Raw genomic sequence first — 16,198 nt, forward strand, 5'->3', positions numbered from 1 at the left:
ACTAAAATTCCAAATTCTCACATACGCCCAATTTTCTTATCCTTTCTAAGGCATCCTTCACATGTCTTCTAGTAAACAAGATTCCTTACTGACTAATGTTTTAGCACTCGGTTTTTTTTAGACAAGATTTCTAAAAGAAACATAAATTTACATTTAATTTTTTCTACAAAGAAGGGAGAGGTTTGTTAGTGGAGTCATAACTCAGAGCTAATTCACCTAGTCAAAAATTGCTTTTGTCATCTTTCTTTAAACCAAGAAAAGATGAACTCTGTTAGAAGAGAAAAAATGAGTTAGAGAAACCTAGAGAGAGAGAGAGAGAGAGAGAGAGAGGGGAGAAATAAGGTCTCATGAATATGATGAGAAGAGGGAGAGACAAGAGACTTAATAGAGCAAGGATGAAAAAAGCCCAAAACATCTGCTGCTGATAGGGGTGAGCAAGAAAAACCAAAAAACCAAATCGAACAAAAAATTCAATTAACTAAACTGGTTGATTTAGTTTCGGTTTAGTATTTAAAAAAACCGAAGGTACCGATTCGGTTTCAATTAACCAAAATAGAAAACCGATGGCTAATCGAGCTGATCGGTATACATATATTTATATATTATATATTTTATATTTTCTATATGTGAACGTCGGGAAAGTACCCGGGCAGTTCACTTGTAATCAATCCCATGTAAAACATGGTCATCTTATATATAATACTAGCTTTTGCATCACACTAGGCTCTTCTAGTATACATATAAATTTCAGTTCTTCCTCATTCTTTAATCATTACCAGTTGCGTCTCAATATCTTACAATTATATAAACAATTAAAGTACCTTTTTTATGCTTAAAGAACTCGTTTATAGCTATATAAAACTTATATCTATTGATATTAATATTTTTTTTTCAGATTTATTTGAATTTCCTACCATATCCATGCTTATCTTGATTTTTGTCTATATCCATGCATATACAAAGTGTATCTTCTTATGTCTCTTAAAATTGCCTTATCCATGAATATTGCATTTTTTATACTTTTCTTGGTTTTCAATCAATGATGTATATTGATGGTGCATGTTCTAGTAGCTCCCTTTTGGAAGACATGGAAGTCAGTTCTGTTGATTAGGCAACATGATCCTAGAGGAATTGGGGACAATAAGTTGCACATAGCGGAAGTCAGCCACCACGTCACATAGGTTGCCACCTCGGACCTCAATCAGGTAGGTGAGTGCTCAGTAGGAGGTCGGCCCTCTTGCAGAGGTCCTTGGTCTACTCCTGTTGAGGTCATTGGTATGCTTCGCTGAGGTGTGTACACCGCATAAGGCTATGCCCTCCTTTACCCTAGGTGAGGTGAAGCTGGGCACTCGCTCTCAACGCACGGGGTGCATCCGAGGTGTGTCCGAAGTGGCTCCGAATTATTAATTTATTAAGTATAGATTTAATTAATAGAACTTAATGATGAAAAGAAACAAAAATGAGTTAAATATAAGATTCATTGAACATGAATGCAAGTTAATAAATTAAATGTTGGATTTAATGAGAGGGAATTGAATGCATTGAATATCTTAAAATTACATCTTTTCAACTCATTTAATATCAATAACTGATTACCCTATTTGCCCTCACTTTTATCAATAAATTTAAATGTAAAAGAGTAAATTTTTTCCTCAAAAAATTCCAGAAATATTCTTGAGGTCATTCGTGCTTCTTAAAGTAGTATAGATATAGATATAGATTTAAATGGGTCATTAGTGAGCTTCTGGCTAAATAAACGGGTTGTAAGCTCAACTTAAATCCCGAGGCTATTGGCTTGGTAAATGCTCATGGTTCTAGTGATGGACACTTTGGTTCAACTGGCACATTGGTGGCTTGGTGTTATGCTTTTCCATATCAGCCCAATCCCCACTCTGAATTTCTATCTTTTGAGTTTTAAGCCAAATTAGTAGCCCTTAATTTCCTTTGAAGCATGGTTTTTGAACTGTCGTTGACCTTGATGGTCAGACCGCTTGGCCCAAGAACCGTCCAAGCAACTGGTTCCGTTTTACCTCAAACTCGATCCCTGACAAAAAATCGATGAATCGGTCAATGGCTGATTGACCCGGGCAGTTGAACCGTCGATCTATCAACCTGTTCAACGGTTTTTGGCCGTTTTTATTTTTAATTTTATAATTTTTTGTTGTCAAAATGGACCATCCATTTGAATCGGACGATCGAACCATCGACCCAAAAACCGGTGGTTAGAACAGTTCCATTTCTGAATCGTTTTTTGAAAACCATGCTTGGAAGAGAAGGAATGGTAAGATTTTGGGCGTGTGAGAAGAAAAAGAAAAAGAAAAAGGAAATGACAAGTTTTGACCAAACTTGGCTCAGTTTGGAAGGAGTACAAATACAAATATATACAGTACAAATACATACAAAAATGTAAGGTTTTGCACTGTATTTGTACTCCTTCCAAACTGAGCCTTTAAGGCAAACATAACAAAATTTGCACCATTTTACTCTGCAAAGGAAATTTTTGTATCGAGGAATTTTTAGTGTCAAATCTGGCTACAGGCTACAACTTCATTTGATTCCTTCTAACATGACAGAACAAAACACAATAATCTCTCACACCACACAGGTTTTTCTTTTTCTTTTCTCTAAATTTCACCGCGTTTTGCTTCCTGCTTTCTGTCTTCTTCCCCTGTTCTTTCTTTCTGATCAATTTCTAGCAAATCTTCTCTTTCTCGCCTTCATTGACCATCCTCAAATTCCTCCACAGGTATCTGCCGCTAGCCATGTCCACGATGACCCAGAATCCATTTTGAATCGCCTGCAAAAGGAAAGAAAAACAAAGATGAGAAATTGATCTTATTAAATACAGTAATATTACAATAAAAAAGAAGAGGATAAATTAACAATCTCCAAGGGAAAGGAAAGCAAACCGATCGTACCCTTTTAAGATTGAATTCTTGATCTCCCTGGGAAGATACCTTCTCTGTGTCTGATGAATCGCCGTGGATCATGTCGTCAATGTCAGAAGAAGAAGAAGAGGAAGACCGGACGGTCCTCCACGCAAAGTATCCGGCCAAGGTGGCAGACAGGAAGACCAGAATGATCCTGAGAGGACACATCTTCTAGAGCAGAGACGGTTCTAGAAGAGGATACCCCTCGCCGGAAAATGGAATTAATTTCTGCAAACTCCTGGCTTAGGACGGCGGCAAGATATGCCGGAACAAAGAAAAAGGGTGTTAATAATAGAACTATACGGGTTTTCGTTCCTTTGTTAGTTGAAAGCGTGCGGCTACAAAATAAGAAAATTCAGAGAGAGAGAGAGAGAGAGAGAGATTCTGGGTGTCTGAAAGATAAATATATTGTGGACTTATCTTGTGCAATGACTAATGAATGTATATAAATTGAGAAGAACGCGTAATGGGGTTTCTCAATTCTCACAGCTTTTCTATGCCCAAGAAATAGAAAACGTCAATGGATTTGGTTTGGGCTTTACGTAGTCAACAGCTGACTCTTCTCTCTCTCTCTCTCTCTCTCCCCTTATTGTTAGTGGGCAAGTGGCAATTGCCAGGGGCATCTTCTTGACTTGGAACGTGTTAGTTGTACAGTGGGTAACTGGGTATTTATTACTTTTTATAAGGTCCGTTTGGTTGTGAAGAATTATGCATCTTTTATGGTCTTATTTGATATGTGAAGAAATTCATTTTCCAATATTACAGTTAAACAAAAAATAAAATAAACAAAATAAGTTGGATTGACCTAGGTTGTGTTTGACATATCACATATGGTGATCAATACAAATGGATGGGAAATAGACAGGTGAGAATTGCTTTAGTTAGAGTGATTAAAGCAGGAAATATCAATATGATGTTTCAATAAGCAGCCTTTCATATATACATTTTTAAGATATTTCCATTTTGACCATAAATAACCTCAAATAACAATTATATAACTGATCCAAAATGATTCAGCTATAAAGTAGAAACAACAGTGGTATCACACACAATCCTATATGGTCTTATTGATCCGGAGGACGATGGGAATTAGGGGTGGGAACGAATTATTTGAGTTTAGTTTGTCAAAAATTCGATTTAGCTCGGTTTTAACCAAGTTTCAATTCGAGCTCAAGCCCATGAGGTTCAAAATTTAACCAAGCTTAATATATAATTTTTGTTTTTTATAAGAAGCTTGGCTCATAGTCATGCTTGAGCCGAGCTGAGTTCAAATTTATGAGCTTTTGAGTAGAATTTGAGTTCAAGCTTCTAGTTCGAATCAAGCTTAAGCCTAACATTGTTTTGGTGAGATGAGCTCGAATAGCTATGTATTTGGTTCGATTCAGCTTGAATCTACCCTTAGTTGGAATATATAGTGATGATAGATAAAAGTGGCACACCAGTCACTTGCTGCCACGTGGACATCTAAAGCCATCTTGGTACCTAATGTGGTAGGATCTCAGATATGTGTCTGTCAACAATGCGGTTCATGCTGGCTAGATGAACCCAAGCTCGATTGAAGACAGCTCAGTGAGACTGACTTATGACATCAGTAATCACCTTGGAACACTTATGCAACCCATACATTTGGCGACCTAGTGAGCTATCCGACCTCATAAAGACTGACCTACGTGGTCTCTCTGCCTTGATCCCTTCGAGTCATTAGTATATGTTTGGTTCTGTTGGAATTAATAGAGAGGCCATTTGTTACTTTAAACGTTTCTTGCTTTTTTTTGTTTAATTGAGGATGGCTTTAAACGCTTATTGCTTTCCACCTTAGATTAACACCAACAAAAGCATGGCACATCAGCATTTCGTTTCAAAAAATGTTGAGGTGTTAGGGGAAATGGAAAATTGACATTTTCCCAAATGCCCCATGCATAAAAAACCAATCATTTCAGTTTCTTGGTGTTTATCTGATAAATGGTGAAATCAAATAGTGGTTTCATATGCAATAAACACAAACACCCATGTAGTGCTGATGTGGCGGCATTTTTTCAATAAACGCCAACGGAACAAACATCATCTATAATGACCTCGGGATATTCGAGAAGCACATCGCCCACATAACAATGGTTATATGAGTCTCCCCCGTTTCTTGGGGAAATGGTGAGTGGTCAACTTAGTGACCAATCCTGAGTGTTCCCTAAATTCCGGTGGTTGAGACCCATTACCACCAAGTATGTCAAGGACGTTTAGGCCGACCTCAGAGTTTTATTTAAGGGCAGCCTTCACCCTCTAACGGTACGCTCTGACAATCTCTGATGCTCTCTAGCTCTCATTCTGCTCCTCTTTACTCTCAACTCTCTCTAGCTCTCATACCTCGATACTAACTTGACCATCGGAACTCCCTCACTTCTTTGCAGATCCGGCCTACTTCTCGTCCAATGCGTCACTCCAGTAGGGACTGGTGCAGATTGAGCCACACGATATAGCAACCAGATATCTGACCATTATATATGCAGCCTTGGTTTTCCCACCAGGGTCGGACCATTTCAATGCAGCCTTGTGTCCTCTGCATTTTGCCACCAGGCATCCCATACTTTCTCTCCGTTTCTCAAGATTCAAACACAATGAAGAGGGAGCGTTTATGGAATATTCCACAATTTTCACTATTTTCTTGGCAATAAAAATTTTTACAAAAATTATTAAATACTTTTCTTTAACTTTCTATTTATTTTTTACTTTTTATCAAATCAAACCTCTTTCAAATAACTAAAAAAAAAGTAAAAAAAAAACACATAAAAGATAAACCATGAACCAGTCCAACTTTATTTATGCTCTGACGTTTTGATAAACCATGAACCAGTCCAACTTCATAACCACCACTGAAATTTCAGTTTCCTTTTTTCTTTATTTTCATGTGTCAGAAGAGGTGACGGAGGCAGCTGCAACCATGTCTAATGCCATTTCACAAGTTCACACTTTAAGCCTCGAGTGCTCTTTCTTTAATAAAAAATAGAATAAAATATGTGATTCTTATTACTTATAGTGCTTGTTGCTGACATGGATTAATTAGGAGCCATCCACATGTGGAGTCCTTAGGATCCTCTTAAGGAATAACTATTTCAATGGTTATTTCTATTATTTAAGAAATTTTACTGAAAAACAAGTCTCTAAATTAAGGGTCCATTTGGTTTATGGCTGGAATTGGAATTGATTGGAATGGATTCTCATTTCCAACCAAGAAAATAGTATTCCTTCAAATGGGAAAATGCCAATTTATCAGGAATAAGAATCAAATTCTATTTCCGATTTTAGACTCTTATTCCCACGAATCAAATGGACCCTAAAATTAATATTATAAACTATTATTGTGTTATTTTAAAGAAGTAATTATATCAAGGACCACACTTAAAAGACCTCTGAGCAATAAAAAGTTCATATTGGGTAGATGCTTATCTGATCAAAGGAGTTCTTCTTTTCTTTCTCCTGCAGTTTTTGGCTATTAGAAAGGAATCCAATTAGTTAGTCTTATTAAAAGGAGTTGTTAAATGCATATGATGACTGAATGCAAGGGCTTATATGGTTAGAGTTAATGACTTGTGATGGTTAAAGAGTACATAGATAATGCTAAGATGCATCACACCACGAATACATTAATTAACACATGCATTTGCTTTTAATAGAACATTGGTTGGTGTTTAAGGAATAGCTGTTTGTTCAGATGGGAATCAAAATCAGCTGGAATGAGATTTAATTCTCAAGAGAAGGGGAGGGAAGAACCATTCATTTCACTAGGAATAATGAGAGTGGGATTTCGATCGACGATTTCACCTGACCAAACAGTTGGAATTGAAATGGCCCGTTTCAAATCCGATTCCAGACCCCTATTTTTCATGAACCAAACGGGCCCTCACATTACCTACATTTCCATTCATTTTGAAGTGAAACATGCATCAAAATCAACTATTGATATTTTTGAGAGGGTTTGTGGCCCTTGCAATATTTAGAGAATGATTAGCTTTTAAAGCTAACCTACACTATCTAGGCTTATAAAATATATAAAACTATAGTTTTTCCTTTTACTTTTTCCATAAAAAGCATATGCTAAATGTTGCACTGAGTTGAGTTATCAACATTAACACGTTTCTCTTATATTTTCTAATTGTTCACTTTCTTTAGAATATGCTGATTGATGTATTATGTAAGTACTATCTAAGGCTTTAGCACATGGAGGGCCCCATATTCTTTGGGTATTTTTCTTTAAAAATTAAGGTTGCGTTTGGAAATGATGCAAATAAGTGCGAATGCAAATATGTAGGTGTAAAATGGTCTATATAAATTGTAAAGTTTGGTTAATTTTGCATTGACAAATTTACCTTTTTACCAAATAGACTTTTATGTTGCGTTTAGAAAAGATGGAAATAAAGTGTAAATCCCAGTTCAGGGTAAATTTGCACTCTGGTTCACTTTTGCTTATATTTGGCAACATTACATTTTTGCATTGACAAATGAAAGATCAATGCATATTTACGTTGATAATAGGATGTAAAAGTACATCAATAAAAAAGACCATATGCTTATTAGAATTCGTGTTTGCATCCATTATAGCTAAAAGTTTGTTTGATAAGAAGGTAAATTTGTCAATGCAAAACTAACCTAATTTTACAATTTATATGAACCATTTTACACTCTACATATTTGCATTGTTTCCAAATGCAGCCTTAATAATTCTCATGGAAACAACATGATGTTTTTGCAATGTGTGTGATAGAGGCAACCACTGGTTTTGATGACGATGAACCTCTAATTTGTTTATGGTTTAATAGTTTAGATAGTTACTTTGTGTCAGTGGTGCAGGATCAAGCCTGTGAGTTCAAATCAGCCCCCCACAACATTCCACAGCACATCCCTGCCATGTATTGGGAACATCTGCCAATGATAATACCAGAAATGATGAGATCATCATCGAGAGATGTTCCCAATATACAGCAGGGATGTGCTGTGGGACGTTGTGGGGGGCTGATTTGATCTCCAAGCCTGCGGTCTACAGAACTACAAGCTCTACTATTACTATGGCCAATGATAAGGGTTGGGCTTGGGTGAGAAAACTTGGGCCTGACCTAAACTTGGGTTGGTTTGAGGGCCTTGGGTAGCACAAGACCAGCCCAGCCCAACCTGAATGAAAAAAATATATATATATATATATATATATATATATATATATATATATATATATATATATATTTATATATTCTAATTATATATGCATATATATAGAGGTGTAAAGTGGGCTGTGTCATGCTGGCCCATGGGCTATCACGGGCCATGCCGCTCTCCCCGGTGAAAATTTTGGGGGTTGGCCCAACACATCCCAAGCCTGCGTGGGCCTGTGCTGTGTTGCAGGCCAGGCTGGCCCATGGGCCAAGCCTTGGCCCAAGTTGGGCCATGGACCGGACCCAACTTATTTTTGCCTATTTATTTAAAAAATTGAAAAAAAAGACTTAAAATTTTAATCTTATATGAATTTTGATGTATACAATTGCTTATATATACAATAATTAAATAAATTAGTATAATATAATTGAAAAAAAATTGTTTATTTTATTAATATATTATATACTATATATTGTTATATAACTATAATTTATAAAATATATATAGTACATATGAGCCGTGTCGGCATGCGGACCACGATGACACGACCCGTGGGCTGTCGTGTCGTGCCGACCCTTGGACTTCAAACCCCAGGGCCCAACACGGCACTAACCATCGTGCCTGGCCTAACACAGCTCATGGGCTATTGTGCCATGCCGGGCCGGCCCAAAATCTTGCTAGATCATGCCGGGCCATGGGCGACACGACCCAATTTACACGTCTACATATATACATGTATAAAATATGTGTTCGTACATTTGTAAATGAAATATATACATATTTTCAATCATTATACTCTTAAGGTGGACCATAAATCCTATTAAAAAAATGATTACATAAAAATATATGCATATCGATTGCAATAATCAATCCACCCAAGCCAGCATGATCCAATCCAAATTGTGTTGGTTTGAACTTGGATCGGGTCTGGGTTGATAAATTTGGGCTTGACCTCAGGTTGGGCCAGGCCCAAGACTGAAGTTTGCACTTTACACTTTTAGGGTTGGGTCGAATTGCAACCCCTACTAGATTCGTTCATGGGCTAGGCTCAGGCTTAACTTTTGCCAAAATTCTATCGAACTGGTCCAAGCTCAAGCCGCCCAAAACAGTGTAAACCTCCCTTCAAATTTCTCCTAAATACTAGGCCTCCCCTCACTTTTTAAAAGAGGATTAACACCTCCCGTATCTTAATCACATCCAACGGAATGATTAAAGTCTCTTTTTATCCTTGTTAAATGATTAAATTTTCAAAACAATGGAATTGTCACAGTAAACAGAAAGTGTCCTTCAAATTTCCATCCCATTTCAAGCAACAATAATTAAAACCAGGCAACTCTATCCCCCTTAAAAATTTGGATGAAATCTTTGAATTTTGAAATAAAGAATGGCCTTTTTGAAACTTAATTATCCAATGAGGGGGCACTGGAAGCGGGGGCCCTAATCGTCTCTTTGCATGTTTTCTATTCAAGGTTTTTAAAATTGAATCGGATGATAAATCGTTCAAGGATTCGGTTTGGTTTTTGGGTCAAATGGTTTGACCATTTAAACTGAACGGACAATCTGTTCTGACAAAAAATTAAAAATAAAAAACAGTCAAAACTATTGGATGTCGAACAGTTCGACCGCTCAGACCAGTGGTTTACTGACCAAATCAACAGTTTTTGACGAAATATTAATTCTGGGGTAAAACGAAACTGATCACTTAACCGGTTCCCGATTTTTCCAATCCAACCATCCAGTCCAGTCCGGTTTTAAAAACCATAGTCCTATCTTTCATTCATCAATTCTTTGTTGTTCAGGGAAAAAGAGTTATTAAGATGGATCAACCGAAAGGGTTGAAGGGTTGAAGGGACCATTTTCTAGTTCTACAAGAGGATCCGTAGCTCGTGATTCTTTGCTGTTCCATTTGCAGCGTTTTGTTTCTTTGAAGCTGGTTTTGTTTCCAGGTGCCAACTGCCAAGCAATCCTTCAAGGTACAGTTGAAAGAACTGATAAAATTAACCCTCCTCCACCGGAAGAAATTAAAAACCAAAGAAAATAAAAAATAAAAAACATAAAAGGGGTCTCCCACTCCCTCACCCCAATCCCTCAGGCCCCAGGTCCCCCATTCCTCCTTACATAAATGGAGCATTTGTCCATGGGAATATATTGTATCCCTTCGTCCAAATATACAACAGGCATAAAGAGTATATATATATGTCCTTTATTTTCACTTCAGAAATTGCCCACTTATAAATGTTCAGAAACTGTTCATGAGTTATAAATAATTTTATATTAGAGATGTTGCTATGTGCAAATGCACCTACACGTTTTTAGTAAAAGAAAAATGCGTGTATGAAGTTTGAAATTTGTGGGTGTATCTCAGACTTGAACGCCTGTGACATTGTCCACAGAACCTGATGAGATTGCCTCCAACCTGAGATAAAAAAACATCCACCATTAGTTTAGTTATATTCTACTAAAATCAATAAACAGTGCCTACTGACTTGAGTTTCTTCTTCAAAGATGCAGTGCAGAAGCTACTCATCTATGGGGAATATTAGAAGATAAGAACATCTAATTTGTTTATATATATTCATTCTGGGTTCCACTTTTATATGAAAAAGATATGATATGGAAAAAACAACTGACCAATGAACTGAAATCACAAACATAGTAACAAATAAGGTGTTATTTATCAAAATTCATGGATAGAATATGATTGGTCAAAACTCTTTCCATATCATAACTTTTCTGCATCATAGATTTTCCCATTCTTGATTCACCATGAAAGGGCAAAAGTGGGTTTTTGAAAAATTTTAACGTCACATGTGAGCAAATCTTAACAGATTACTAATACAGGGGAGGTCTTCGTCCATAACATCACCTAATAAGGGAGGTTTTGGTCCATTTTGTAATGAAAAGGGAAGTTTCAGTATTTAAGTCTTTTACCAAAAAAATATATGAAACTCTAATTGACAAAACTCTTTCTCTTTCCTTCTTTTCCTCCATCTTTGGCAGTCATTACTTCTTGTGTGGATTCGGACAACATTTTCTTGAGTGAATACTTGCATTGAGAATATCTCTGTACTTATATGCTTTATTTCATGAGGAGATATTCCCAATGCAAGGTATTAGGGCTGTTCATAAAAAGATCCAACCTGACCAAATTGACCAAACCGACCAACCCAGACCGACCAAACTGAGTCGGCTGGGTTTTTTTCAGCACCGGTCGGTTTTGGGTTGTAAAAAATCATAAACCGATGGTTCGAGTCGGTTTCGGTTTTCACACACGACTCAAACCGAACCGACTTAATAGTTAGTTCCTAGTTAGTAGTTACAACCTAATTGTCTCTATCCTAGTTACAATCTAATTTAATTTCTAGTCTTCTAGTTAGGAATGACATTAATGACAAGTAATGTAAGACAACTAGACAAGGAAATTTTTTGGAAAAGTTTAAAGAAAAGAATCAAATGATCATAGTTTCTATGGTATTTTACACCAAATAGGCAATCGATTACAATTAGAATTATGTGTCATTTTTTACTTAGATTAGAAGGTTTTTTGAAATATACAAATTTCAGTATTCTTTCTCTAATATAGTTTGACTTTCTATTTTCTTGATAACTTCTATTCTATCTTGGTCCGCCCCCTTAGCCCCTCAACTCAAGCACAATCTCTAATACAATTTGACTCTCAAGAATAAAAAATTTGAAATTTCAATTTAGTACCATGATTGAACTTAGAGCTGAAACCGACCCAAACCGATCAGGTCGGTTTTGCTTAATACATGGTCGGTTTCGGTTTCAATTTCAGATAACCCGACCAAATTGGATCGATTGGAAAAATCTCAATAAACCTACTCAACTCAGTCCAAATACTGTATGGAAGCGGATGTCTTTCTTGAGATAGATATAATACTCATGGACAGGCTAGAATAATAGAACATGATCCCTGAAACTCAGTCCAAACGACTGTAAATTAAAAAAGCAAGATTTATAAAGAAGCGTTTAGCAAACTGATATCTAACACTAGAAATTCAACCAATGGTAACAGGAAATTGGACCAACCAAATACAAAGCCCAATGGTTGTGCTCTATGACTGTGAATGGAACTAAGCATACACTAACAAAACTAAAACGTCCACTGGCCAATTGGTGGAGGGTCTGTTGTCCCATAATAGAAGCATATGCCCTAGTGGGCGATGCCTTGTTGTCTTCTTTTTCCCTATCTTTCTAATCTGCTTTTCCTTTTTTTTTTTCAGGCTTTGAATCGGACCAATAAGGTAATGCTGGTTGTAGTGGAACCCAAGCACGACCTTAAACCCACAATTCCGGAGCATCTGGGACCATAAATCTTTATTCTAAGAACCACTTTCATGTGTTAATCCCTCTCTTTTATAAAAAGTAATGATATTATTATAGTATTATATTTGGCGTCATAACCTAAGTTAGTGTATGTTTCATGGTTAAGTACATCCATATCCATATTATTAATTATAATACAAATAATAGTGTATGTTCCTCTCTCATTACCTCATTGGTTGGAATTAAGGTTTAATATATCGCAAATTAGTTATGACGTTAATTATTATTATTGATAATATGATTAAAACTTAAAAGTATAAATGAGAGTGTGAAACTTTTGTTTGATTAAAATGTCTCAATTTTTTAATTTGATCCCTATCTAATTATAGGAACGGAAATGTTATTTAAATAATTACTTTTCTCCTCATTCAAATCCCTCTCGTTAAGTAGTTTTTTAAGGTATTAACTTTCATTAACATTTATCGAATCCTATTTTGACTAGAATACCCCTATTTTTAAATCCTCCCTAATTGTGAGGGCACAAGATGTAATTTATGTTTTGGTAAAATAAAAAAAATAAATTACATTTTAGGAGTATTAACTTAATTCTTTCATTGAATCCTATATTAATTAATCATATTAAATTAAAGAAAAAATAAGTATGATAAAGGATAAAAATACAAATTTAAAACCAACCCAAAAATATTATTCTTTTCCTATTTGGTGGCAAGTCAACAATTCAATCTTTTAGGGTCAAATACGCCAAATAATAATAAAAATTTAAAAAATAAACACACAAAAGTATAAAAAATACAAAAAAAAAAGTGAAAAAATATTACATCTCTAATATCATATATTCATCATATTAAACAAAATTAAGTGTGACAAATAAGAATTATTTTTATAGACATAGAAATATAAAAAATTTGTAAAAAAGTTTGGAAAACAATCATCATCATCATCATCAAAATTTGTCACATGCAAAACACATGCATCTAGTATGCCAAAAAGCATCCATCGTCAAACAAAACCTATGGTGCATCTATTGCAGCGAAAGATGTGATTGGTTGAATGTAATAGTAAGTATAATTCGCTAAATGAGAAAGTATTTTTTTTAAATATAAACTAATGAAAAATAAGTGAACTTTAACCTGATTGGTTAAGATATGGATTTAAGGTGCAACCAATATTAATGAATGCACCATAATTGAACTCCCAATGTTAAATTGTCAAAAAAAAAAAAAGTAAAATTAAGTGAGAGTGTCAATGGTTCAAAACTCTCAATAGGAAAATATCACATATGTCTGTGGAACCTTACTTGCACCCAATGATGACCTTATCTCCTCGCCTTTCTTATAGGTGTGTAGGTACAACATGGGAATGGGTAAACGTGGCCAACAATGTGTTATGGTCAGAAAATCCAAACTAAGAAGTTATAGATGTGTAGTGAGGTTGGTGGATTGGGTTTAGTGATAAACCCATCTTAACCTAAAGCTATGGGTTTGGGGTTGGATTCGGGTAAAGACCAACCCGGCCGTGTCAACCCAATCCATTGACATATTAGCATTGAAATATTTGTAAAAATAATGTTAGACGAGTACAAGAATATTATTTGTGGAAGGAACAAGGCAGATTGGGTTCAGCATTCTATTTGTTGTATTGGGAGTGTTTTCGGGTTAGGTTTAGGTTGATGAATCCCGGTCCATTTTGGCATCCTTGTGTGTGCGTTCATAAAAACTTTAAAAGAGTCACAACCGTCTCGCCTCCGGTCAGATTTGAAAATGAAAACTGGATGGACAACAACCACGAAAGGCCATCGGTTCCATGGTTCATCCGTGGTTCAGTTGGTTCATCTGTCCCGTTGGCATGAAATCATAAATAGAGTGATAAAAATAAAATTTATAAATACAAGGAATTATTCAAACTGGTTCCGGTAATTTAACAGTTGCATTTTTCACCAAAAGTCAATCAAGTCTTGGGGTCCATTTGGTTCGCAATCAAAATCAGAATTAGAATGTAAATCTCCTGAAATCAGAACTGGAATGACCTATTCCACTGTTTGATTCAAATGGGAATTAAAATTGGCATCAAAATGAGATTGCTTCCAACGATGACTAAGTTTAAATTAGTGATTAAATGCAAGTGCAGCAGATTCTCACACGTGTAATATTATTGTTTGTGAACATACATCCTAGGTCCCACCATACGACAATGAACGAGCACTTCATGCAAGAGAATATGGCCATTGGATATTAGATATAGAACGTGGTTAGTATTAATACGGTTGATCGATCTATGACGGGAAGAAATGGGGTATTTATAGATTAATTACGCTCTATACTCCCTTGCAGGAGGTAGACACTATCTAAGACTTAATTTCAAATGGTTTGATGATTAATTACTTGTTAAAAGAAGTACTTGTTTCTTAGAAGTACTTGTTTAAACAACCTTTTAGGCTGTTTGGTAACTCACATTTTCAAATCACTTATTATGTTTTTAAGTACTTATTGGGGTGGGAATGTTTGGTAAGCTACTTTCCCCATAAGTGCTTATGTTTATACAAATGACAATTTTAGCCCTCAGTTCTTGAGGTGGGAATAATTGTGTGTGTGTGTGTGTGTTATGTTATACATTTTAACTAAGAATCCATGTGGACTCGCACGTGCACAAGTGAGAGTCCACATTGGCCCCACTTCATGGTCAGCACTATTTCTACCGTCAATGGCCTGATATCAAGCTCGGTACATCGGTTGTTGACGTCGTTGGTACATCGACTGCCGGCCAGTACACTGACCATCGACATCGTTGGTACACCGGTTGCCGACCAATACACCAACCTCCGACGTCATGTTGGTAGAGAGATAGAGACAAGGAGAGCGAGGAAGAGAAAAATAAGAGAATGAAAATGGGGGTATTTTAGGTATTACAAGAAAATATTAGGGACTGGTTCGTCCCATTTTTTTAGAGAAGTACTTCTTTAAAAAATACTAAAAAAAAGCTAACTTCAAGTTACTTTTTTAAATAAGTACTTTAAAAACAAGTACTTATTACCTTCTTTTTTACCAAACATCCATAAGCACTTAAAAACCACTTAATGTGTGGTCCCATGTTTTAAAAGAAGTACTTCTTTTAAGTGTTCTCAAATAGGGCCTAAGGGTGACTTATCTCATTGGAGTTTGTAGGGTTTAATTTAATTGTTGGAGGAGAGGGGGGTGTGGACAAATAGCCGTTCTAATAGGAATGAGAATCATCCTTTCAGCTTTTGGTTACCAATTGAAAATAGAATGAAAACGTTCATTTCACATGGTCTTTTGAGTTTCCACAAGCTGGAAAGACAAAAGAATCAGTCTTTTTCTGTTTGGTAACCAAAATCTGGAAAGATGAAAAGACATGCATAATTGCATACGAAAAAACTGAAAACATTAAATTTTGGGAAGCTTGTTTTCTAGTCTTTATGCCTAATAGATAGCCTTTAAAAGCACTTTTAAAAATTCAGTAAATCAAGCCCTTAACAAACTGTCTTTATTTCCAAAGACAAGACCCAAAAGTTCAATATATCTTCTGACTATCTAGGATGCTAAAAGATCTTTATAAAAAGATTTACCAAATGACACCTTATTTATTTATTTAGTGTCCATTTGGGATGACTTTCGGACAGCAACTTGTTGCATGAATCGTGAAATCATGAAAGTTGTGAAGGCCCATTTGGATTTGGTAAGCATGAGACTTACATGACCCCAAAATTCGACTTAAGTTACAGTAGATAGAGTTTTAGAAGTGGTTTGGGAGCTCCATCACCTTATAAACCCTCCAAAACAGGCTCTTATTTTTGAGTTGAAGTT

General features: G+C 35.8%; 1 long non-coding RNA gene across 1 annotated transcript; it reads right to left on the reverse strand.

Moving 5' to 3' along the window:
- Window positions 1–2,478: 2,478 nt before the first annotated feature.
- LOC148872929 (uncharacterized) lies at window positions 2,479–3,495 on the reverse strand. The gene is made up of 2 exons (XR_016108244.1): window positions 2,919–3,495; window positions 2,479–2,797 (listed from the first exon to the last, which is right to left on the reverse strand). It is a non-coding gene; the product is annotated as an uncharacterized LOC148872929 (long non-coding RNA).
- Between the last annotated feature and the right edge of the window lie 12,703 nt (window positions 3,496–16,198).

This window comes from Nelumbo lutea, chromosome 2, assembly GCF_056320005.1.
Source record: "Nelumbo lutea isolate HS-2025 chromosome 2, American lotus-T2T, whole genome shotgun sequence".
Taxonomy (NCBI): domain Eukaryota; kingdom Viridiplantae; phylum Streptophyta; class Magnoliopsida; order Proteales; family Nelumbonaceae; genus Nelumbo; species Nelumbo lutea.